The following is an 18,966-nucleotide window of genomic DNA, read 5'->3' as shown; positions in this document are numbered from 1 at the left end:
GCTGCCGGCGGCGGGAGGCTGCGTATCAGAGCTCCTGGCAGGCTCGCAAAAAGCTGTCCTCGGCCCCGCGAGCCGCTCTATCAGCCCACGGAGGGAGGGCGGGGGAGGCAGGAGGGAGGGAGGGAAGAAGTATTTGCTTCAGCCCTTAATCACGGAATTTGAAATCCCAGCAAGTCGGTGCCGTTTATTTTCAGAGGCTGTCGAGGCGGGTTTCAGCGTTTAAAAGAAAAGGAGGATAAAAAACATTTGCATTTCCCTCCCTCTCTGCTCTCTCCTCTCTCCCCCTCACTCTCTGCTCACCTCGCTGCCAGCTGGGGCTGTGTGTTGGGGAAGGGATGCCAGAGAGAGATTTTTCAAGGCGCTTCGGGCACCGGCCATTGTGGGGGGCAGCCCCGGTCAGAGGCAAGGGTGTCGGTGTGATGGGTGGGGGGGAGGACCAAGCCTGGTGGAAGGGGACAAGGGATGGAGGTGGGGAGCCAGGCTTGGCCGGGACTGCTGTTTTGGGGGGTGCTGGGGGCTGTCGGCGGGGCTCGGCTGGGTCCCTCCAGAAAGGAGCCCTGGCCCCCAAATTTGCCCCAGCCCCGGGGAACCCCACCAACTCTTCCTGGCTTCGGCAGTGGAAGTCTAGGATGTTGAGGCTGCGAGGGGAGCTAGGACACCCCCCGGGGCAGCACCCTCCCTGCACAGATAGGGAACTGAGGCCTGGAAGCGGAGAATGACACGGCCAAGGTCACACCCTGGCAGGACCAGGGCAAGGAGGGAGGCTAACTGGGTGTTAAGCATATGCTGGATGCCAAGCGCTCTGCAGCACCGAGCACGGGGCTCTGATCGGCGCTGGACGCTGAGCTGGGGTCTGGGCAAGGAGGTCTTTGCCATCAGATGGACCAACCAGGGCTCCAGAGCCAGCCGTGATGCTTTCCAGCACAGTGACCTTGGCCATGGCCTTCTCTCTGACCTTCAGCTGGAGCCCATGGTACCTCCCATGAGGACCATGGCAATGTGTGCACTGCATTGCGGAGGTGGCTCTGTCACCAGCATCCTTCCCGTGTCCACCGCACTCACTGTTCTTGCCTGGTGTCTCTTGGGGAATGACTTGGTGGTTGGATGATTCTGTCCTTGAAGAGGCTGGGGCACAGAACCCCCCTGGGTCTGCTCCCCAGGGCTCCCTTCTGAGACTCAGTTTCCTCACTGGTGAAATGAGAAAACCCACAGAATTACGGTCGTATTTCGATGAGTTAATGCATGTGAAGCCCTGGGCAGAACACAGAGCACTGGGAGGTGCCCTCCCACCGCCATTGTGATGATGACTTTTAGCTTTATGAGTATGTGCCCACCTGTCTCACTCTGAAGTTTCCAGACGTCTCTAGACCAAGACCCTGCGGTTCGTCTCAGAATGCCTCTTGGTCCCAACTTAAGGGAGTGATGCTGAAAGGTGCCCAGTAGTCCCCCTGCTGAGGCAGATGGAGAGAAAGCCATCTGGAGGGGAGAAAAGAACCCCGGCCCTGTGGACGGACCCCCCCACTTTGCCTGAACTGAGGCTGGGAAGTAAGTTCTGGTATCTTTTGCAGACACCCAGGATGCCCCACTCCCCCCCCCCACCATTTGCTGATTTTTTTAATTAGCAAAATGAGCCATCTTCATTGTTACACCACAGAAGGTATAAAAAAAATAGTAAAATCGTCTCCCTCCCAACACCTCCCAATTCAACTCCCTAGATAACCAGCGTCCAGAGATTAAGACTTCTGTCTTAAGTTTCTTCTGTCAATAGAAGACCATCTAAATACTTCTTTTGATAACAGTCGGGCAGTGCTCTACATCCTGTTTGGCAATTTATTTTCCTTTACACATTACAGTCTCCTTTCCAGGTCTATACGTGTGGCGACCTCGCTCTTCCTCGTGACTGAATAGTGTTCCCTTGTGCGCATGCCCCTGCGCGCGGTGATCCAGTCCCCGGTGGATGGGCACAGAGGTTGTGTCCACTCTTGCCCTCTCAGGGCTGCAGAGAACGGGCTGGCCTTCCACAGCAGGCAGCGTTGTTGGCATCGGAGGGGCCGCTGTGCTGAGGGTGCACGGGGAGGACAAGGGCGTCTGGGGGAGCCCCCCCCCTTCCCCAGGGACAGGCTGGTTGGTGCCCTGCTAGGACCAGGGCTGGGTGGGGAAGATAGTCTCAGGGAAAGCAGGGTCCTGGGGTCCCAGCCCTCAACCCTGCAGGGGAAGGAAACCCCTCACCCGGCCACCTGGGGGCCCCGGGGTGTGGAAGCCGTGCGGAGAGGACCCAGTCTGGGCTGTTCGGGCCGGGCCCCTCCCCACCTCCCTGCCCTGAGGAGGTGGAGTGGTCTGTGTCCCTGGGGGGGGGGCAGTAGCCATCTCCCTCTCCTCCGCCTTTAGCACCTTCTGTGGCCCCCCGTGCCTGCCTCCCTCTCCCCTCCAAACTGCCCCCGCCCACCAGAGGGGGACCCCAAACCTTGCATCCACGGAGAGAGCCTAAGTCAGCCAGGAGCGGCTCTGTGTGCAGCGAGGTGGGCCTTTGTTCTTGATTTTGTTGTTTGTGCGTCGAAGGGAACATTCAGTGTGGCTTCTGGAGACGGGCTGACCCACGTTCAGTGACAGCGCCATCCATTCCAACTCCAAATCCTCGAGCCTCAGTTTCCCAGTCGTGGTACCCAACTTCCCCATGGGGGCACCGACAGCACCTGCTTCACAGGGGTGGTGGGAACTCCGTGAAGGGGTCCATGCGAAGCCTTCTGACCCGCAACAAGTTCTCAATGAACGCCCGCTATTGTCATTACTATTTTTGTTATTATTCCTAATCGTGATGTTTTCAAAAATCTGCAGTACAAAAAGACCGCCTCTGAGTTGGGTGTCAAAACCAAGAAAAAGTCTGCCGTGGTGTGTATGCTGTGGGTGGTGTGTGGTATGTGATGTACGGTGTGCGTGTGAGGGTGTTATGTTTGATGTGTGTGTGGTATGTGTGTTAAGTATGGAGTGTGTGTGTTACATATGGTATGTGTGTGAAGGGGTGTGAATGCAGTATGTGTGGTGTGTGCAGCATATGTGAATGCGGTGTGCGGTATGCATGTGTGCATGTGTGTCCTATGTATGTCAGGGTGTCCTCACACCATCTTTTGTGCCCTCTGCCCCCTGCCAGGCACTCTCTCCATTATCTCGGGCCCCTGGACTCTGTCCCTCTCCCCGGGAATCACTGTCACACCTACATCTTCCTTGTTACTGAAGGACAAGCCTGTTGACCTGGTGGCCTGGGAAGACCCGAGGACAACCCTGGGAAGCTGAAGAGGCCCCCCCTTCCCTAACTACTTCCCATCTGGCCCCACCCCACAGTCTCTTTGAACACGGATCCACGTGGGCCTCATGCTCGGTGGGGTTTAGGTCAGCATCACCACTGGCTGTGGGAAGTTGCTTCTACCTCTCGGGCCTCAGTTTCCCCATCTGGAAAAGAAGGATAAGAACAATAAGGTCCTAAGATTGTTTAAGCTCCTCATTTGCTCCCAACAGACAAACAAACAAGCGAAAAAACAAAACGGATGAACCAGAAAATGCTCAACGTTCCCAGAGACATTGAGAGCAGGAAGAGGTGTGTCCAAGCAGGCGATCCGCACAGACTCACATAGCACACGGGCTCCTGGGATGGAGCGAGACTCTTCCTCTCCCTTTCCCCCAAGAGTTGTGTTTATTGTAAGCCCCCTGCCCTCCTCAGTGGCTCTGGCAGTATTCCTAGATTTGCTGGGCAGGGTGAGCCAAGTGGAGCTGAGCTAAAAGGTGGGGTGTGGGCTCCCCAAAGAATGGGCTCTTCTGACACCCTGAGAATATTGCCACGGCCAACACTCCTGAGCGTGCCCCATGGGCCATATCTTGAGCCAACCCCTCCTCACCAAGTGTTTTCTCACCCCGGCTGCCCAGAAGAGAAGTGACAGGAGTAAGACCCCATATGCGTGTAGACCCTTAGGGCTTTTTCAAGGCATGTTCGTAGATCTTGTTTATCATACTAGACAGTGAACAAGTCTCTTCCTCTCTCAAGGCCTCAGTTTTCTTATCTGTAAAATGGGGCTATGACGATGAGTCAATGAGCTGAGGATGTGAGGCTGCCGGCCCAAAGCCCCACATCTGGTAAATGTGAACCAGTGTTAACTCTTGTGGTGGATGGGGCCATTGTGCCCAGTGATTCTGGACCCTAAGAAGGTGACACCTCCCTGCCCCGGGGTCAGCGACTCACCGTGCCTCCCCATGGGCAGAGCATACTTCCACACCCACTGGCAGCAGGCTTGGTCACGTGAATTGCTCTGACGAATGAACTGTGAGAAGTGACCACATGCCAGTGCCTGGCAGAAGCCTGAAAATCTATCCTGTGGTTATGCCAGCTCTCTGACTCTTTTCTCTCAGGTTTACACGGCCTAGATAGGGGCTGCATCTTCAGCCTGGACCCCAAAATAAAGATAGCATGTGAAGCAGAGTGGTGCAGCGGAGGGGCAAGCAAAGTGTGGGCAGCATTAAACCTGAATGAAGATAAACCTTGGCTATGGTAATGTACTTATATTTAGGGAATGCTTGTTATGTAGCATAACCTAGCAAAATCTGACCAATACAGAAATGGGCAGCATCAAAAATTTGTAGCACTGGCTCTAAGAGTAGGTAACAGATGACAGGTGACAAGGAATCAGTTATTGGGGGGAGGAGAGATGGTGACCCATGTTATACAGTGGGAAACATTTGGGAAGATTCTTGTCCACAGTAACTTGCAAAGCTGATACTATACTGCACTTGTGGCTTTAGCTGAAGAGCTTGGGAAACAGAAATGTCTAGAATGTCTTTTCGCTACATGTCACGGGCTGAATCAAGTCCCCGCAATTCATATGTTGAAGCCCTAACCCCCAGTACCTCAGAATGTGACTGTATTTGGAGACAGGGTCCTTAAAGAGGTGATTAAGATAAAATGAAGTCTTCAGGGTGGGCCCTAATCCAACATGACTGGTGTCCTTCTAAGAAGAGGAAATTTGCATACAAATGTGTACAGAGGAAAGGCGATGCGAAGACAGGGAGAATATGGCCCTCTACACACCAAGGAGAGAGGCCTGGAACAGACCCTTCCTTCCGGGTCTTCAGAAGGAACGAGCCCACTGACACCTTGATTGTGAGAACCAGCCTCCAGAATTGTGAGAAAATAAAGTTCTGTTATACTTTGTTACAGCAGCCCTAGAAACTCATACACTGCCTTTCACAAGCACATCAGAGATGCCCTCTGAAAGGAATTAGCCTGCTTACAAGCAGGAAAGACAGGGAAAGGGAAAATTCAGAAATTGTGGGTTTGCAGGGTTGAAAAATGCAACGATTTCTCATCTCTAGCCAGTGAAAGAGAAAGGAAGCAGGAGCTCCACGGGCCCGGTGCCCAGAGGCCTGGAGCCCACGGGAGGATGCAGAGATGGCATTAGGGGAAGGGGGCCCCTGTAGGATGCTGAGCTTGGGTGTAAACAGCTCATCCCCAGTGGAAAATGGTGACATTCCCCACCCCCACCCCAGCAGTTTGTCTTCCAGAAAACCTAGAGAGAAAACCCAGTCCCATTGTGGGAAAAGCCTGCTCTTTGCATGACAAGTGGGCGCAACAGACCCAGGTCCCCTCCGGCAGTTAGCAGATTCCGCAAATTCGGAAATGACATTTTAGTAAAAGTTCTAATACGTGGGTGTTTGGAATACATGATGTGACCTTGGAGCAGATAATGAGTTTAAATTTTAACTGTCTGTGTCCCCAGAAATGTATTGTTTGAGAAGTCTAATTGTAAATTTGAATCTTTACGTGTAGGCCTGCAAAATGGGTAATCCACAAAAAATCAATAAAGAATATTCTAGACTTATGAAGAAATAATAAAACTAAGAAATGCCGGGGCTTCCCCGGTGGCGCAGCAGTTAAGAATCTGCCTGCAGGACTTCCCTGGCGGTGCAGTGGTTAAGAATCCGCCTGCTAACGCAGGGGACACAGGTTGGAACCTGGTCTGGGAAGATCCCACATGCCGCGGAGCAACTAAGCCCGTGTGCCACAACTACTGAGCCTGCGCTCTAGAGCCCACGTGCCACAGCTACTGCAGTCCGCGTGCCTAGAGCCCATGCTCCGCAACAAGAGAAGCCACCGCAATGAGAAGCCCGCACACCGCAAGGAAGAGTAGCCCTCAGTCACCGCAATTAGAGAGAGCCCGTGCGCAGCAACGAAGACCCAATGCAGCCAAAAATAAATAAATAAATTTATTTTTTTAAAAAAAGAAATGCCTCGGGTGATAGAGTCTAGTTAAGACCCAGTGTCAGGGTAAAGATTGCATAGACATATGACCAGCACTCCCTTGGTTAAAACCTCTGGTGAGGGGCTTCCCTGGCGGCGCAGTGATTGAGAGTCCGCCTGCCAATGCAGGGGACATGGGTTCGTGCCCCGGTCCGGGAAGATCCCACATGCTGCGGAGCGGCTGGGCCTGTGAGCCATGGCCGCTGAGTCTGTGCGTCCGGAGCCTGTGCTCCGCAATGGGAGAGGCTGCAACAGTGAGAGGCCTGCGTACCGCAAAAAAAAAAAAAAACAAAAAAACCCTCTGGTGAGCTCAGGATACCTGTGATAAAGTCTAGAGAGGCAAGTCTAGAAAAAGTGGATGCATCTTCAGCATAAGAAGCTGAATGGCAACAAATAGAGAAAGGGTAACTAAGTTCTGAAGATGGTCACACTGTCAAAAGAGCTGCCAGTCTGGACTAAAAGAGGCTGTGACCGTTCACGACTTCAAACAGCATCTGGACCCCAAAGGGAGGAAAGCTGATGAGCCCCATCGATGTGGCCAAGGAGGTGATGGGAAAGGAAGTCCTCCCAGAGGGTGACCCAGGGGCCACTGGGAACGGGGGGCTGGGAGCAGTTCTGAGGGAGCACAGATTGAAGAGTGCTTTCTTCACCTGTGGGAGGTGACCCCCACAGTGTCCACCCAGCGGGACTCAGCATCGCCACGCACAGCGCCTGTGGCTCCCCTCCCAGCCCTCCCCCTTCTAAAGGAGCATGTCTGCAGGTTACCCTGTCCCTCTTCCACCCCTGAGTATCAGGCGTGTGGATGAATTGCTAGGGCCGCCATAACAAATACCAGACCAGGAGGCTTAAACAGCAGAGGTTTACTTTCTCCCAGTTCTGGAGGCTGGAAGTCCAAGAGGAAGGTGTCAGCAGGGCTGGTTTCTTCTGAGGCCTCTCTCCTGGGCTTGTAGACGGCCGCCTTCTCATTGTGTCCTCGCATGGTCTTTTCTCTGTGTGCACACACACGTGTCTGGTGTCTTTCTGTGTGTCCCTCTTCTTACAAGGACACTGGTGGGTTAGGGCCCACCTTAAAGGCCTCATTTTAACTTAATTACCTCTTGGGAATTCCCTGGATGCCCAGTGGTTAGGACTCTGCACTTTCACTGCCGGGGCCCAGGTTCAATCCTTGGTCAGGGAGCTAAGCTCCTGAAAGCCGTGTGGCACGGCCAAAAAACAAACAAACAAAACCCCAAAAGTAATTACCTCTTATAAGATATATCCAAACATGGTTACATTCTGAGATACTGATGGCTGGGACTTCAACATGCAAATTTTGGGGAGACACAATTCAGTCTATAACTGTGTGTGAGACCAGAAAACGTTACCCCATATACAGAGCTCCGTATCAAGAGAAGCATGGGGCGTGGGGTGGCATTGACGCAGTTGCATTTAGCCAGCAGCTGGGCTGGAAGGTCCAAGAAGTCTTACTTTGTACGTCTGGAACCTCAGTGCTCCCCCACTGGCCCCTCTCTTTTCTCTCCCTCCCTCCCTCCCTCCCTCCCTTTCTCTCTCTCTCTCTCTCTCTCTCTCTCTCTCTCTCTCTCTCTCTCTTTCTCTCTCCCCCTCCCTCTCCAGGGCTTCCTCACAGCATGGTGGGTTTTTACATGGCAGCAGGCTTCCAAGAAGGAGCATTCCAGGAAGGGTGAATGCAGACGCTTCAAAGCCAATCCTGGGGCCAGCCCGGATTCAAGGGGAGAGGGAAAAAAACACCAGCTAGGTCTTGATGGGAGGATGACAGAGAGCCTGCAGCCATCTTTAATCTCCCACATGCTCTAGAAAGGGCCATTACACAAGCTCCATGTTCCATACGATACAAGTCCAATTGGTGAGAAGTCTACTCATCTTGGGCCCTTTATATTTCTACATCCCTCCATTCTCAGATATTCAAAGTCCTTAAATGCATCCATTTTTCTAGAAGTAATACCTGGTGAGTCCGGCACCTCAAAACACCACCTATTCTTCCTCATCTGCGGAACTCTCTGAGGGCGGCAACCCAACCTAGGAAGTCACCCTAGTCTTCACAGTTGGGCTCAGATGCAGTGAACCCCTGAGTCATGCTCTCCACAAGTGTGGGGGCATTGCCTGTCGGGGCTGAGTCCTGACCTTGGACCCCTCTGGGCCCTCACATGGGAACCCTGTGGCTCAGAGAGGTTATGTGACTTGCCCAAGGTCACTCAGCTAGGAAGTAGTAGCAGAGCCAGGATTTGAACCCATGGCTGTTTTGCTCCCGAGTTCTTAGCCACTGGGGTCTCCTGCCTCACAGTCTGTAAGTGGTCTACAGATATTTAGGATATTTAGTAAGTGGATAAATAAACTACTTGGTGTTTCCTTTGGCAACCTGGGAGGTTCTGGACGCAGTCACAGGGGTGTTTCAATCTCAAGAGTTGACTAGAAGTCTAGAAACTAGAGTTAAGGTAGGATGCATTAACCGGAATCCACTTTCCTCCCCTGCCCTCAGGGGAAAAGTGGGTGCTTTTAATGCAGAATATGGAAAATGCGCAAAAATAATAGCGACTTTGACATTCAATGAGAGCTCGCAGTGCCCAGCCACGGTCCTGAGAACCTTCCATAGATTAACTTCATTTACTTTTCCCAGGGACCTGATGAGCTTAGGGGGCATCATTATTCCCATTTTACTTATGAGGAAACTGAGGCACAGAGTAGGTTAAGTCTGTGCTTCTCAAACGATCTGTGGTGAAGGAACTTTCAGAAAAAAAATTTCCAATCTGTGGGAAGGGATGCTTTTGTAATCTAGACAGTCGCAATTGGATGTAGGCAGTGCCAAACTGCTATGGATGTTTCTAAATTATCGGTTTCTATGCTTCTCTTATCATGTCAACAAACAGTGTGTGGGCCAGCACCAGCTTGTGGACCACACTTTGGGCTGCACAGCATCGAGTGGCTTGCCAATGGTTATCCAGCTGGTCAGCGATGGGGCCAGGATCTGGATCTGAATCCGAGCTCTTGACCACTCACTCTGTCAGCAGGAGGGATGGAGAAGGGTTTGGCCATTGAGTATAGATCGTAATAAGTATCTGAGAAAGTAGAGAAAGAACACAGAGTGACTGAAAACCTATAGGTTGGTATCAGAAGTGTTAAGGAGTTGGTGCAAAATTCCAGAGCTACTATCGAGAGAACTGGGGCGAGAATAAAAGGGCTGCTGAGAGCTATTGCCGTGGGTTGTGAATTAGATCCCTTTGAAGTTCTTTGGGGAACAAGTGAGTTCAGAAAACTCATTTAAATTACTTTCGACGGCTGGACTATTAAGTCAGTCAGCGCTGAGACTGAGCTATGTGGAACCTCGGCTTTTATTTGGGTTACACCGACATGAGCTTAGGTCTCTGCACATCTCTTTCCACCCCCAAAGAATTTAAACCACCACCAAGTTGTGACCTACTGAGGGTTCAATGAGCACTTTGGGAATGAATAAGTAATGAACGAACAGGTAAATGGTCAGACATAAAGTCCTTCTTACAAGTCCATTGGGTGCAAGACTCCAAGAGAAAATGCTGCATATGGAGGACCAGGAGGGGAAGCAAGCCCTCCACATGTCAAAAGTGACCATCATTAAATTATAGGATTAAAAGTGGTCTTATTGTCTGTATTGAGCTTATCTGTATTTTCTACAATATCTATAACAAGTATGTCTTACTTTTGTAGTAAACATGAAGTTATTTGGGAGGAAATAAACAGTCCCTACTTTAAGTGTGCCCCCAGTTCAATTGGAGAAAAGATGGTCAGATCACTGAGAGTAAGGATCCAGGCAAACGGGAGGTGCTCAATGCGTGTTTGGCTTAAATTTCAGTCATGCACCAGAAGGAAGGAGACCCTTTCTGAGAAGGGCACTTTTCTTTATTTCTTTATCTCTTGCGCCCGTAGGTACCACTGTCCTTAGTCTGTAGGCTCACCGTGGGCAAGGCCAGGTTGCCTGGACTGATGCCCCCCACCTAGTGCTGGGTCCGTAACAGCCACAGTTGGCCCCCCATGTGGATGGCAAAGTCTATCTATCTGCGTGGTTTACTTCTCCTTCCGGTTCTCTGGTCTGTTCAGTTTCCAAGGGGACGAGGGATGGGGACAGCCTGGGGACCTCAGAAGACCAGGCAGAAGAGGCCGCCTGCTTCCCCTCCCTCTGGGCCTCTGTGGCTGGCTGCGCCTGCGGCATGGCCTGTCTCCTTCCTTTCTTCTAATTTCCCATCACTTGGCTGGGCCCCTGGGGCAGAGTGCAGGCTCCTGGGGCCACAGTCCCAGCTTCTCTCCCCCTTCCCCTCCCAGCTCCTGTCTCTCCCCTTTCTGGCTGCCTCAGCTCCTGCTCAAGGTCAAGGAACGAACAGACCTTTCCCTGGAGCCAGCCACGGAGAGGACGCCTCCAGCTAGAATCCAATTCTGAGTCAGGGCCAGGGCTTTCTCTTTCCTGTGAATGTGAAGACAGGAAGGAAATTTTCTGTAGCCATAAAATCAGTGAAAAAAAAAAAAGTTTTGTAGGCAGAGAAGAAGCCAAGCACTTGGCTTTGGTTAAAGGCACTAATAACACATGGAAATAGTCAGACCTGGAGAGGGAGGGTCTGGGGGTAAACTCGAATATCCTTGTAGCTTTTAGCAATATCTTCTTTCACCTGAGGGCCAACCAGGTGTTGGTCGTGGGATTGAGAACATGGGATGGCTCCCTGGCTTTTGGGGACAGAATGGGGGGGGGGGTCTAAGTGGAGTCAAGTGTGGGGATGAGCAGGGAGGTGAAGACTCAGGATGTTTCTAGGCTTTGGGTCAAGACAGTCCAGTGGCTGGAGCCAGGACCATGGTTTTGGAGACCCAATATGACTAGCAATGATCTTGATGGATTTCTAATCTTAGAGGGATGAACCTGGAACCCAGAGAAGACAGCACTGGCCAACTTGGGAAGGGTCTTATAGGCAATGAGAGCGATTTAGGACTTTACCCAGAGGACAGATAGAAGCCATGAAAGGTTTAAGTGGGAGAATCGAATGGTCAAGTGTCTAATGTGGAAAGATCTCTCTCATTGCACCGTGCACGTGGCCTCATGGAGAGCAAGCCTGGAGGAAGGGAGAGCAGCAAGGAGGCTGCCACTCTGATCCAGGTTGGTGGCTGAGCAGGTGGAGAGAAGATTCAGGGTATGTCATAGGAGGGAGGTATGACAGGTCTGGGTGACTGACTCACACGGCGGTGGCACTGGGGAGAGAGGAACGGGAAGAGGATGGCGCCCAGGCTTTTGGGCAGAGTGACTGGGTGTATGGAAGGGGTTCCGCAGAGGAAGAAGGGGAGGATTTGGGAGCAGGATACATATTTTTATTTCTTGAATATTTTTTTGAGTTTTGACCAAGTACCACGGGACAGGACACCAAGAAGGATAAGGCATAGCTCTGACCCAGAGAAGCCAGAATTCACACATATCAAGAAAAAGCCTGGGCTTCCCTGGTGGTGCAGTGGTTGGGGGTCCGCCTGCCGGTGCGGGGGACACCGGTTCGGTCCCTGGTCCAGGAGGAGCCCACATGCTGCGGAGCGGCTGGGCCCGTGAGCCACAATTACTGAGCCTGTGCTCTGGAGCCAGCAGGCCACAGCTACTGAGTCAGCGAGCCACAACTACTGAGCCCACATGACACAGCTGCTGAGGCCCGCATGCCTAGGGCCCGTGCTCTGCAGCAAGAGAAGCCACAACAATGAGAAGCCCACCCACCGCAACGAAGACCCAACGCAGCCAAAAATAAATAAAAGAAAGAAAGAAAGAAAGAAAGAAAGAAAGAAAGAAAGAAAGAAAGAAAGAAAGAAAGAAAGAAAGAGCAAGCCTGTAAGGGTGGGGCTGTAGGGATCTAACCCTGAGACATTGGGACTTCGGGCGATGGAGAGGTGGGGGAGGGCTGCAGGAACTGGACGGGCCTATTTGGAGGGGTCAGTGATGAGCAGCTGCAGGACCGCGACTTGGCCTTCCACATCCTTCACACCCCTTCCCACGAGCCCGTGTGCCTGGCTCTATGCCAGGCAAGGTGTCCCCGCTTGATGCCCTCCCCCTGCTGCCCACTCCAGCCTCAGAGCTGGCCTCTCCCTGGCTCTCTGGTAAACTACTCTCTCTTAAGCTAAAACCAGAACGCGACCCGGTGTTTCCCTAAGGGGCCTTTGTCTCTCGTCTCCCATCTGGCTGGGAAACACTCTCCGTTCCACATTTTACCTGGATTGCTTCTACCCATTCTTTATGTCTCAGCTTAGAGGGTCTTTGTCCTGGAAGCCTTTCCTGTCGCCTAAATCTGGGCTGATTGTGCCTCTCCTGTGCTGAAGAAACATTCTTTGGGTGGATGCATGGGGAATGAATGGACATTTGGATGAGTGGATGAATGAATGAAGGAATGAATGGGGGAGATGAATGAATGGAGATGGGTGAATGGATGGGGGATGGATGGCTGCATAGATGAACTAATGGATAGATGGGTGAAGGGGACGATTGGTGAACTAGGTAGATGGATGGTTGGGTAGATGAAGAGCAGAGGGTGAACTGGTTAGGTGGGAGGTAGGGTAGGTGGGATAGGTGAATAGGTAGGTGGGTTAGCGGATGGAGGTGGATGGAGAGTGGCGGGCACGTGGAAAGGAGACTGGATGTAAAGGAAGGGAAAGGAGACGAGGCTGGCTCAGGCATGTGGAAATTTGTGGAAGGCCCGGCGTGTCCAAGGCAGCAGTGGAGTCGGAATCTTGTTCTCCTTACTCCTTCCTCTGACCCCTTGGCTTCCTCAGAGCATTCTGCTCCCACATTGGAGGGACCCAGCTCTGGGCACTGCAGTCAGAGATGTAACTGGCACCAGGAACCTTCTTCCATTTTCCCTCTTTTTTTTTTTTTTTTTTGCGGTACGCGGGCCTCTCACTGTTGCGGCCTCTCCCGTTGCGGAGCACAGGCTCCGCGCGCGCAGGCTCAGCGGCCATGGCTCACGGGCCCAGCCGCTCCGCGGCATGTGGGATCTTCCCGGACCGGGGCACGAACCCGCGTCCCCTGCATCGGCAGGCGGACTCTCAACCACTGCGCCACCAGGGCAGCCCTTCCCTCTTTTGTATAACTCTTCATCTTGTGGATTTTTTCCCAGCTGGTCTGATTACTGACAATGCCCTGCGTCTGGGGATGAACTAAGAGATTTCCGTCTCTCCGTAGCCATTTTCCTCCCGCTTCCTTCCTCGCCTTCTCCACCCTCCTCCTCCTCTGCTGGGGCCTTGCAGCACAGAGCCGAATACCCACCTGTGCTGGGCCGGTCTGCAAGCACAGCCTTAGCCAGCAGCGGCTGCCTGAGCCCCGCTGCCCTCGGCCCCAACCAGCCCCGGTCCCTGCTGCCTGGTGCCCGCCCCCTCCCGGCAGCTCCGATTTTCAGCTCGGGTTTGATCGCCTGCCAGGATCTTCCAAATGTCAGCTGCAACGTTAGCATCTTTAAGAGAGCGCCCGAGGCGATCTTTAAGCAGGGAGGCTGGGGCCCCATGCTGATGAGAGGAGCGGGCTCCGGGCTGACAGCTCTGCCTGCTGCCTCCCAGCCGCAGTTCTGGGAGCCTGTGGCCCCCCAGTCTTTGGACCTGGACAGTACTTGGGTTTATTTTTAAGTCTGGATGAAGCAGGGCTTTGCCAGGAGTTGAGCTCGATCCCCATCGCCTCCCCCTACCAGGGAGCCCCAGGAGGGAGAGGGGGCCGGTGTTGTCACTGCTCTACCCCCAAGGCCAGCGTGAGGACTGACCCTGAGGGGGAGGGGATAAATATTTGTTAATCAAATGACCGCACGAGCATCCTAAGCTGCCCCAAAGAGCGAATGCTGAATAGGGTGCTTTCTCCCTCACCTTTGCCTTGAGGGTGAGATGCTCAGGGTGAGGGGAGACGAGCAAAGGCTCCAGCCTTTGGAGTCAGACCGACAGATCCAGCATGTGGGAGCTGTGTGACTTTGGGAAAGTTGCTGGCCCTCTCTGAGCCTTGGCTTTTCTTTTTAATAAATTTATTTACTTATTTATTTATGGCTGCGTTGGGTCTTCTCATTGCTGCGCACCGGCTTTCTCTAGTTGCGGCGAGCGGGGGCTACTCTTCCTTGTGGTGCGGGGCTTTCTCATTGCAATGGCTTCTCTTGTTGTGGAGCACGGGCTCTAGGCGCGCGGGCTTCAGTAGTTGTGGCTCGCGGGCTCTAGAGCTCAGGCTCAGGAGTTGTGGCTGGCGGGCTCTAGAGCGCAGGCTCAGTAGTTGTGGCGCACAGGATTAGTTGCTCCGCAGCACGTGGGATCTTCCCGGACCAGGGCTCGAACCTGTGTCCCCTGCATTGGCAGGTGGATTCTTAACCACTGTGCCACCAGGGGGGTCCCTCAGAGCCTCGGCTTTATCATCAATGAAATGTGCAAGAGGATAGAATGCCAGCCACGTAGTTGTTGGGAGGATCCACGAGCTAACGAGATGGGAACACTGGGTACAGTGCCAGCACATAGTAGGGACTCAAGGGAGTCGGTCCCCTTCCTCTCTTTCCCCTTCCTCTCTTTCCCCTTCCTCTCTTTCCCCTTCCTCTCTTTCCCCTTCCTCTCTTTCCCCTTCCTCTCTTTCCCCTTCCTCTCTTTCCCCTTCCTCTCTTTCCCCTTCCTCTCTTTCCCCTTCCTCTCTTTCCCCTTTCTGCCCCTATGGCTTTGCAGGTGCTATTCCCTCTGCCACGAAGGCCCTTCTCCAATCACCCTTGTCCTTCCAGATCCTGAGCATGCCCCTGCTCTGGGAGCCCGCCTCACCCGCCCCGTCCAGGCACAGCTGACACTCCTCCTCAGGTCTCCCAGGACAGAGTTCGCGCCTGACACCCACGCAGTGTGACTGTGGTTTCTGTTCCAAGCCAAGGGTCGGCACATATCTTGGGGGCAGAAAATATTTGTATTGATTTCTAGAGTCTTAAAACAGGTCCTAGTACACAGCCGATGCAGAATGAATGAATGAATGAATGAATGCCTAGTTAGTTGGTGTGAGCAGAATCAAGGAACGTTTCTGGAAGGTTTTAGTAATAAGAGAATGTACACCTCAAAGGCTGAGCCCTGCTAACACCTTCAAAAAACTCCCCATGGTGTTGGTGAAAGGCTGTTGCCTTTTCCCAAAATGCCACGTTTCTCTCGGATCCTCGGAACAAGGATGATTATTCTCAGTTTTCAGTTGCCGTTTGTCACACAGCGGGTTGGAGGAAGGTGCCTGGTCCAGACCATTCTTCTGATCCTTGGTCCCTGGACTGGTGGGTCACGGCCCATCCCATGGCCACCACTGGTGCCCATGGCACACTCCCCAGTGCCCTGATGATCAATGCCCTTTGCAGAGTGGTAAGGCTATGGAAGTGGCCTCCATATTGGTGACTTGGTCTATTTCCACATTTTTGAGGCCTTTCACTTGAGACTGAAATGCCCAGATGGGGAGGTGAAGTGACTCAGAAGCACCTAGAGGCCAGATCCCACCCAAGGGGAGGCAAGCAGGGGAGAGCAGCCTGAACCTCTTACACTGGAGTTGCGGTCTTGATGGGGACCAGCTGGAACTGGTGTGCTGAACTGGGTGATGGGGAATTGGTACACTTCCACAGAGAGGGCAGGATCCGCACCCAGCTCACATAAGCATATGTTTAAAAACTAAAAGGTGAAGGAACCGGACTCAGAATGGTTATAGAATAAAAACAGAATGAATAGACGAATGAATGGTGGGTGAGTGGTAGGTGGATGGATGGATACATGGGTGGGTGGTGGTTGGCTGGGTGATGGCTAGATGACTGGATGAGTTGATGGATGAATAGTTGGGTAGATAAATGGATGGATGGATGGTGGATAGATGAGTGGGTGGGTGGATGGGTGAAGAGGGGAAGATGGATGCGTAAATGGGTTTATGCAGGGGTGGGTAGGTGAGTGGATCGGCGGATGGATGGATAGATGGGAGATGGGTGGATGGATGAGTAGATGGGTGAGTGGATGGATGGATGGTGGATGGAGATGTAGATGGGAAGATGGACAAGTGAATGGGTTCATGGATGGGTGGGTGGGTAAGCGTGTAAGTACATGGATAGACGGGTGGATAGATGGGAAGATGGATGAATGAGTGGGTAGGTGGGTGAGTGGATGGATGGGCAGATGGTGGCTGGGTGGAGGGATCTGCAGATGATAGGACAGGAAGCATAGGATGGACAGGAAGATGGATGGGGAGCGGGACAGGTGGATGGGTGAGTGGGTGGATAGAGGTAGCGTGGGTGTAGAGTGAAGAGCAAACTGGTTGAGGGTTAGGGAATCTTGCCACTGCCCCGATTCTCACCCTTATGCCCTACGGGCCTTGTGCTGGTCATCTGACCTTCTTGGACGTCAGCTTCCTTACCTGCCTAAAAGGGCAATAGTCCCCGCCCCCACCCACTACCCAGGGATCAGAAAAGCCCCCTGGCTGTGAGTACTCCCTGGCACCATGACCTCTCCAGCCCTCCTGACCAATGTCACCCTGCCCATGTGCCCATCCTGTGCTGAGCTTCCTCTTTCCCGTGCCCAGGGCACTTCTGTGCAGTTTCCATCAACGCTTTTTAATAGAGGTCGAGGGAATTCTGTTCACAGCCCAGTCCAGCAGGGCAACACCCACAGCCCTGAGTCTGGTCGAGCTTGGCTGTTAGGCGCTGGGGTTGAGGCCAGCTCTGAGATCAGGAAGCGGCAGCTCTGGTACTCAGTGCGGTGGGACCTGAGGCAGGTCAACACCCCTCTCTGAGCCTCACTTTCCCCACCTGAAAACAGGGCTAGCAGCAGCCACCCAAGGAGGGTGCCTAAGAGGCCCCACGACGCAACACACGTGGGTGTTCAGCCCAGCATGGGGCCCAGGGCTGGGCTCGGAGAGGCATAGCTGCCCTTGCTACTATCTTCACCAGAACCGAATGCTGGCCCGAAGGGCTTGCTGTAGAATGAGCATCCCAGGGGCGAAGGTCTGGCTGCACACAGGCTTGTGGAACGGGGAAGTTCCCGGGAGTCAAGTACCCCCTGGTACAGGCAGGCTCACGGCCACAGTAGCCAGCTCGGAGGACAACTCTGTGTGGCGGCTTGGTGGCTTCCCATGTACCTCGTTCTCGACAACCCACAGCCTGGCGCTTCCCCTTGCCAGCTGGGTGACCCTGGGCAAGCGACCTCCCCTCTCTGAGTCTTGTTTTCCTCACCTGTAAAAGGGGGGTTTCGGAGTTACCGCTGTGCTTTCTCATTTGCCTCCCAGCAAGGGGGTGGGACCAGCACCCTTCACCGCTGGAGAGGCAAATGCTGGGGTCCAGAGAGGTTCTAGATCGACTTAAGTGCGGAGCTAGGATAGGAATGCAGCCCCCTCCCGAGCGCCCAACCTGCCCTAAGTATTCTAGCTGAAGCCTTGGGCTGAACTTTGGGCTCTGGGGCCCCCATCCCGCCTGCTACTGCTACTCCCGGCCAATGCCTGACACTTCCTGGCCAGGGTGGAGTCCTTGCTGTGAGCGGGCGGGGGCGTGGGGGGTGTCACGGGGCTCTCCTTGACATGGAGCCTTGAGAGACTGCCCCCCAGGGGACCCTCCCCCAACACCCGCAGACCCAAGGGGCACCCACAGAGTCCGTGGGAGTTCGGGCAGCCCAAGTGACATGGTTGTTGGGTCAGTGCCGCCTCAGACCTGGTGCCAGGGGACAGGAATGGGGACCCAGGGCCCCTGGGGGTGGCAGCAGTGCAAGATCCCAGCCCCCACCAGCCCTAGGGTCCCCCCTCCCCTTCCCCAACTGCTGCAGACTCTGGTTAAAATGGCATGCCACCATCTGTCATCCTTCCCCCACTCCATGGGCTGGCTGTGACTCTGACTCGGGGACTTCCTTGCCTGTAAACAGGAGGCAGGCAGGTCCCCAGGGCCAGGGGGGTGATGGGCCTGGTGCTGGCCCAGGGCTGCTGAGCTGGGGAGGAACCCGTGGGTGGGCGGGCAGGATACCAGGTACCAGGGGGTCTCCAAGCCCTCCCGCAGCGGTGCTCCTACCCCCCAGGGGTCCCTCAGTGGCCCTGGCCCCCATCTGCACCCACCCCCTTCCCTGAGCTCCTCCAGCTGCCTGGATCGCTCACATCCGCCCCCGCCTTGCTTCTGCTGTGTTTAGAGAATTTCAAATCAATACCTGGGTCTGAGAGCGTTGATGGACCCTCCCTAACGAGGGTTGCCTCCCCGGGCAGCCTGCATCCCACCCCAGGCATCTTTGCTTTACAACCGGGAAAACCCAGGCCAGAAAGCAGGGCAGTGGGAGAGCTGGGGGGGAGACCAGAACTCACCCCGGACCTGGCCCTGGCTTCAGCTATGCCTCGCAGTCGGAAGCAGCAAGGAGGAGGGAGGGAGGGGTGACACAGAGGTGAAAGGCTCTGAAACTGTAAACAAGCCTCCTGGCCTCACTTTTCCCATCTGGGGAATGGGGGAGTCAAGGCTGCTCGGAAAGAGTATCTTTTGAGCCAGAGAGCACGCGGGGACTTGTTCTTGTCTCCTAAAGCCCGGCAACTTGGGAGGGGCAGCACTGCGGCTGGGGGCGGTGAAGGGGATTCCTTCTGGGAAAGAATCAGTTCGGGTCAGCCCCCTCCACGGTCCTCCCCCGCCCCAGTTCTGCAGCTTCTCCCTCCCCCCACCACAGGGCTGCCAGCTGCCCCCTCCCCTCCCCGCCTTCTGACTGCCAGC

The 18,966-nt window shown here is 54.0% G+C and overlaps 1 long non-coding RNA gene across 2 annotated transcripts; it reads right to left on the bottom strand.

Annotated features, from left to right (window-relative positions):
• LOC132523288 (uncharacterized) lies at positions 1–18,613 on the bottom strand. Of its 2 annotated transcripts, none has more exons than XR_009541462.1 (6): positions 18,573–18,613; positions 10,656–10,733; positions 3,425–3,447; positions 2,465–2,693; positions 1,335–1,451; positions 1–1,188 (listed from the first exon to the last, which is right to left on the bottom strand). It is a non-coding gene; the product is annotated as an uncharacterized LOC132523288 (long non-coding RNA). The 2 variants fall into 2 exon arrangements; XR_009541463.1 differs by lacking the exon at positions 18,573–18,613 and adding an exon at positions 18,422–18,515.
• Between the last annotated feature and the right edge of the window lie 353 nt (positions 18,614–18,966).

Source organism: Lagenorhynchus albirostris, chromosome 7 (genome assembly GCF_949774975.1).
Source record: "Lagenorhynchus albirostris chromosome 7, mLagAlb1.1, whole genome shotgun sequence".
Taxonomy (NCBI): Eukaryota; Metazoa; Chordata; class Mammalia; order Artiodactyla; family Delphinidae; genus Lagenorhynchus; species Lagenorhynchus albirostris.
Note: the sequence above shows the minus strand (reverse complement) of the source record. Positions and strands in the feature narration are given on the sequence as shown.